The sequence below is a fragment of the Saccostrea cucullata genome, unplaced genomic scaffold (assembly GCF_032062105.1).
Source record: "Saccostrea cucullata isolate Sc308-1 unplaced genomic scaffold, CSIRO_AGI_Scuc_v1 ctg4059, whole genome shotgun sequence".
Taxonomy (NCBI): domain Eukaryota; kingdom Metazoa; phylum Mollusca; class Bivalvia; order Ostreida; family Ostreidae; genus Saccostrea; species Saccostrea cuccullata.
Genome location: NW_026932020.1, coordinates 43429 through 49824, shown reverse-complemented (window position 1 = coordinate 49824; position 6396 = coordinate 43429).

Sequence of the window (6396 nt, the reverse complement as noted above, 5' to 3'; positions counted from 1 at the left end):
CAAAAATTAGAATGCTTAAAAGAGCCAAAAATTACTCATATTTTGCTTTTTATCTTCTAAACTAAAAATATTTCCAGATATCTCAAAAAGTATTGAGAATTTGTAATACGTCTACGAAGCAAAGTTGTTTAAAATGTCAGCTTAATCTATTGGTGTCGTCAAAATACGTCCACCGTCGTCACTTCCGGCCAAACTGGAAGTAGTCGGAAAATGCGTATTTTTTCCGTTTTTGACAAGTTTTTTGAGTTACATATGTCTCTGGGAGCTAAAAAATTAATTTTCCGTGCGTCGTCGTCATTTCTGGTCAAACCGGAAGTGCAAAAAATGGCCTATTTTTGCATTAATTAACATAGCTTTAGAGGATTCAAAGCATTTTTTGGCGTTATTTCTCATTTTTGTGAAAAATGAAAGCTACTTCCGGTCAAACAGGACGGAAGACCTACTCGTTGCTTTGCTACGAGCTTTGCTCTAGTTCATCCTTATATTTGTTTTAATATATATTTAGGATACTTCTATAGAGCTTGCAATGTGGTTTTGGTAATAAAATCATTGTCATCAACTATTGATTATTTTAATATCTATCACAATCATTGTTTAAAGCACTAATGATATCAATTTTTCAATCATTTTTGAAGTCTACATGTTAATCACTATTGAAATATTTTTTTCAAAAGTGAACATTATTTCAACACTGGTTATTTACAACCTATGTTTGGTATTGAATGCACTCCAATCCATTATTGAAATAATTATTTTAACAGTGGTCGTATTTCAATAGGGGTTGCAGACTATGTTTGGTATTGAAATCCACTGTCAACCACTATTGAAATAATTATTTCAATACTCAATAGTGGTCGTATTTCAATAGTAGTTGCATATTACGTTTGTTATTGAAATGCACTCTCAACCACTTTTGAAATAATTATTTCAATAGTGGTCGTTATTTCAATAGTGGTTGTAACATAGTATGCTTTGGGACTCGTTCACTTGATTGGAGAACGGGTGTGACGAAGACATCATCACGTGTTAAAATTTGCCTTCCATATAACGTAGTGGTCTCGACCTGGTGAAACAAGAACATCAGCAGTCTCGTTTAAAGTCATCATTTCATAAGTTCTATGGTCGATGCGATGATCTTGTCAGCAAATACAATTTATCATTGAGTCAAATACTGACAGATGTTTTTCATACTAATTGTTAGTCCATTATTTATACACAAAATTGACGACGGATTTTCCACTATTTCCCAATTATGACGAGGAGCACACGGCGGGTGTGAGTGGTCGGCAGGGGATGCTCACTCCTCCATGGCGCCTGATCCCACCTCTGATGTTTTGGAGGTCGTGTTAGCTCTGCTCCTATTTTGTATTGTTTTATTTACTTTGATATTGAATACTGTACAGTTTGTTATCTACATATCCTTCATGTTATTGAATAGCCATAAACAATACCACTTCTATGAAAAAATGGTGATGGTACCATCTCTAGTTTCCGAGATATGGCCCTTCAGTTTTTAGCCCTACATTATAATACTATAGGAATAAACATCGCGCTCTGAGACATCGAAGTCTCCTACCCTGGGTCCTTGCAATACTTTTTGTTAGTACGGGTATTTGAATTTTTTTGATTCAAGTGCAGATATACAATAAAAAGCAAGAAATCTGCTTGTTGACCATGCATATATAAATCATTAATATCTTACTATATTTCATTAAATGTATTTAATGAATTTCAAGTTGCACGATGGTATGTTTTCTTGGTTGTTCGATAGCACACAGAATCGTTGCTGATCGTCAAAAAGTGACGTGTACACTTCAAATCAATTGATACTTCATATATTTTTTTATTCTTGAAGTTCATATATACCTGGTATTTACAGGGAAGTGAATTAATTTGTATAAGAAATTTCCAGTTTCTGCATTCAGTTAAAATCTAATTTTCGAATCCGAATTTTTCTAGTGGCAAATGGTTAGAAATATTATATTTGAAAGTTATATTGACATCCTTGTCAAAATGACTCCATATTTCTGCTTCTACAACAGGAAAGAAAACACGTTAAATTCGGTGTATTACGGACATGCCACATTCATTAAAAAACAGAGATTACGGTCACCTTAATATTTTGTTACGATCATCATTCTAAAAAAAATTGAGGTCGTAAAACAGTTTTATTTCCTTACGTACAACTAAGTTTTAATAATCAATAGAAAGTTTTCATTGGCGTACATTTATTTTTCAGCGGAATTTACACCAGATATGCTAACAAATGCGTTAAATCTTGAATGAAAAATTTTAACCGATCGGCTCAGCCGACATGTTTTGATGACCGTAATATATATCATGGTCCTCGGCTTTCTTACAGTGATTTTTAGGGATTTTGATTTCAACTTAATATAGTTGTTGTACGCTTTGTTAGTAGTAATAGTAGTTTACATCGCCATTTCATAGGCATGACATTGGTGCATCTGAGGACCTCAGAATATGTAGCTGCAGATCTGTAGCTCTCCGAAAAAATATATTGACAGACCGAAGAGCTACTACAGTGCCACCCGTTGTAAAAACTGTATATTTATTACGCACAAAAAGTTGCGCTTAGTTCTGGGTTAATTCTTCCAAATTCTTACCTCAATCGCTAAAAAGATTGATTTTTCAAAAAAAAAATCTTACTCCTCGTTGAAGTACTCTCGTAGCTGACATCGGCACAAAGTGCGTTGGACCGAATTGTCTTGCAAACCAAAAAGGCGGTATAAATAGACGAACTTGTCGATGATCTCGATTTCAGAGCAAGGAGGGCTATTGACAACAATTATAAGGATTTTTTGTTGTGGAAACAGTGAAAGAATATGTTAGGAACACACGGTTAGTAATGTTTTGAGATGACAGTTTGAAAACACGGAGGAATAAATCGAGGAACAGCGCACTTTTTTGTGCGCAATAAATATACATTTTTTTCAATGAGTGGCACTGTAGCTCTCCGGTCTGTCAAAATATTTTTCGGAGAGCTACAGTTCTGCAGCTCAGAATGTGTTGAACCATAAGTAAATCACATATACATATCATTTGATTTTTTTTCTAATCATTCAAATGTTAAATTTTGATCTATTTGATACTCATGTAGGCTGTCATGTTCCTCACACGTTTTAAGTTGATGCATGTTAGGATCTCAGATTATGTTGATCCAAAAAACAGGGCACTGTGTCCTTTTTGCATCTTATCTTCATTCATAGTCACATATTTAGATCCCGAATGGAAGGAGGCGCAGGATAATAATCCAATCAAAGTACTGAAAGTACTGGGAAGCGCTAAGCATATTGATTTGAAATTCATCAGAATTATTTTGAATTTAAATTTCCTTTTGTATTGAATTTTAAGCAATATGTTGACAGTGCGACAGCGCTAGGGCGAGCACAGTTGTTTGGTACATAATCAAATATATGAGTCCTGAAAACTTCCTATTTGATTATGAAATTCAACATTGTCGAATGCCTTTTTATTTTAAGCATTTTACATTTTCTTCTTCTGTCAAAATATCAATCAATATCACATACATGAAATTGCGTAAAAATATTTTCTTTCCCCCATCGCCTTGTAGGAATCTGTTAAAGGTAATATTTGCGTATATAAATTGCTATTTATTGGGAGGGAGATGGTAATCGAGTTTTCAGATGAAACTTAGAGTTAAAATGTAGCGATACAATTGCTGGAAAATGTATATTTTGAAGTAAGCATGAACACTTGAAAATGTCGCTAAAATTCCTCTCATTTGTGTGCAACACTCAAAGCTAAATCTTTTGGTGATCATTTTTAATAACAAGTTCATTCCGCGTTTACGAGTGCTTCAAATTGAAGATTGGTTCATGTTTGTTACATCATCATGTGACAAAACTCTATGAAGATGAAATAAACATCCGTAGAAATAACGCCCTTTTTGTCAGATACATTTAGTAGGTAAATAAACATTTGAGTATAGAAATATTATATTTATTTTTCGATGCTATCCTTCAGTCTCTGATTTTCAAATACATGATTTATGGCGTATTTGCAGTAACATTTGTTGATATCACAATATGTTTTACTCATTTGTAAATATTACTTTTTTTTACAATAATTATTTTTTTAACTTTTCTTCTTTGGAATAAAAAAAATCATTAAAACCCCAAAAGCATTTTTTGACTATTGATAAAATAATTTATAATGCTTCAATATTTTTACGGACGCTTGATGCTTTACACCATTCTTTACTTGTGTATGTATGATCTTCACTACCATGCAAAATATGTCTACGGCATTGTGCTTTTTGAAAAGGAATACTGAAAATAATTGCTCATAATTTTTCTGCTATCTCAATAACTAATTCAAGAGACTAAAAAGAAAATATATGCAAGTATTAAACTCAAGTATTAATGAATATAACATTGTTTTATTCTGTTTTTATTTAGTCTTCATTAAGAATCGGCAACACAGCTGAGGCATATTTTTACATAAACTATTTCTTCATTTTAGTTTACTACTTCCTGTATTAAACTGTTTGCTTAACATTACATTAGCCCTATTCCTGTCCATTGCTAAGAACGTAAATTAAGGTTTTAGCGCCATAACCTGCACACTAGACATACAATTTTAAAGCACAATATTCCGAGAAATATGTTTTACTATTTGAATGGTTTTGTTGATAACACAACCACCACATGCCCTACATGTCTGTACAGCCACAGAAGCTGCCTTTCCTTTTGAATTATTTACATAATGTTTTACCCACATGATACAATTATAGAGTACAAGACAAGTAAAGACATTAAAAAGACAGTCCATGAATGCATTGCAGTCTGTTACTAATTGATACTTAGATGCGAAAATCAACTTCACTGATAGCTCTCAGCATGGTGCAAGGTGTTAAAAGGAAGGCTTGGTTAAGTTACAATGCCTGAAGTATGGTTATAGAAGAATAAAATAGTTTATATGGATATAAGTTATAAAGAACACACCATATTAATCAATTTTATTATTATTATTTTTTGGATTCTGAATACTAGTAACTCACTTCCAGTTTGAGATTTATAAAACTTAATTATTAAAATTCCATCTGATTTTTAAATTATGTACTTATTCAATCACTATATTACATGTACATGATAAATAATATACCGCTTTTAATTAAGCATTTGCGCAATAGATGCAGCACTTATTAGCTACAGGATACAAAAGTAATGTGTGCCGACATAATTTAAATGAACTACAATGTATAGAGAAGAGCATGATAAGAACTGCTTTTATCTACTTACTGTGGAATATTTCTTTACCTCACTAATTGCTTCCTATTATTAGAAATGCACGTAACGCAGCAGTACACTAAAATAGCAGGAAGAGAGTCAGGGATTTCCAGTTGCATATTTTTAGAATAACAAGAGGAGTTATCTAACTTGCTTATAGTGGCGCTGGATCGCGAACGGAAGTAGATTTACGCTGACAGAAAGCGCTTTGCGCTGCGCTTAGCGCTTAAAAATGGCTACATGTTTGAGGTTAAGACTTACAAAATGTTTTCAGTTGATGTCTTCGGACATCTAGATTAGTTGACCTAAAAGTAGGTTGACAATGTTAACATCTGCACTTTTTCTTCATTTATTTTCAAATTTTTATATCCCTGATGCTAAGAGGTTTAGGATCATTGAACTTTTGCACTTAATGTTACTCGGACTTATAATGGTTAATTTTGTTCTTAGAGGTGCATAGACACAGATTTGAAGTTAATATTTTCTGTATAATATCACGACTTATATATTGTAATAGCATTTCACACAGAAATATATTAAAAATCTTATTTCAACTGAAAGTTATTTTAACTTTAAATTTTTGAATGGGTTTGATTGACACATCCTTGCACTCTCACAAATTTTAATTTTATTCTTAATACTTAGGGAAAGTGGCAATCTTATTGTGTATCAAAGAAAAATATTAAAACTTTGGTATACAGATTTATCAGATAATTATCTAGGTCAAGTTCTGTTTTGGGTACGATCGCGCCATTTTTGACAGAGTTATGCCCCTTGGACTTACAAATATTCCAATTTATTTTCAGTTTCCGTTCGTTTTCTTCGCAGAGGTAGCACATACTGAAATGAATTTTGGTATACAGATTTAGCAGATAAATATCTAGGTCATGTTATATTTTTTGGGCACGATCGCGATTTTTATGACAGAGATATGCCCCTTTGACTTGGAAAAATTCCAATTTAGGGGAGGGGGCATAAGTGTTTTGTAAGCATCTCTTAGTTTTTGTTTGTTTGTTGTTTAACGTACCTCTCGAAAACTTTTCACTTTTTCAAGTGGAGACGCCACCACTTGACGGTGGAGTGCTGCAAATTTTGACCTATAGTCGAAACACAAAATATTGGGTAG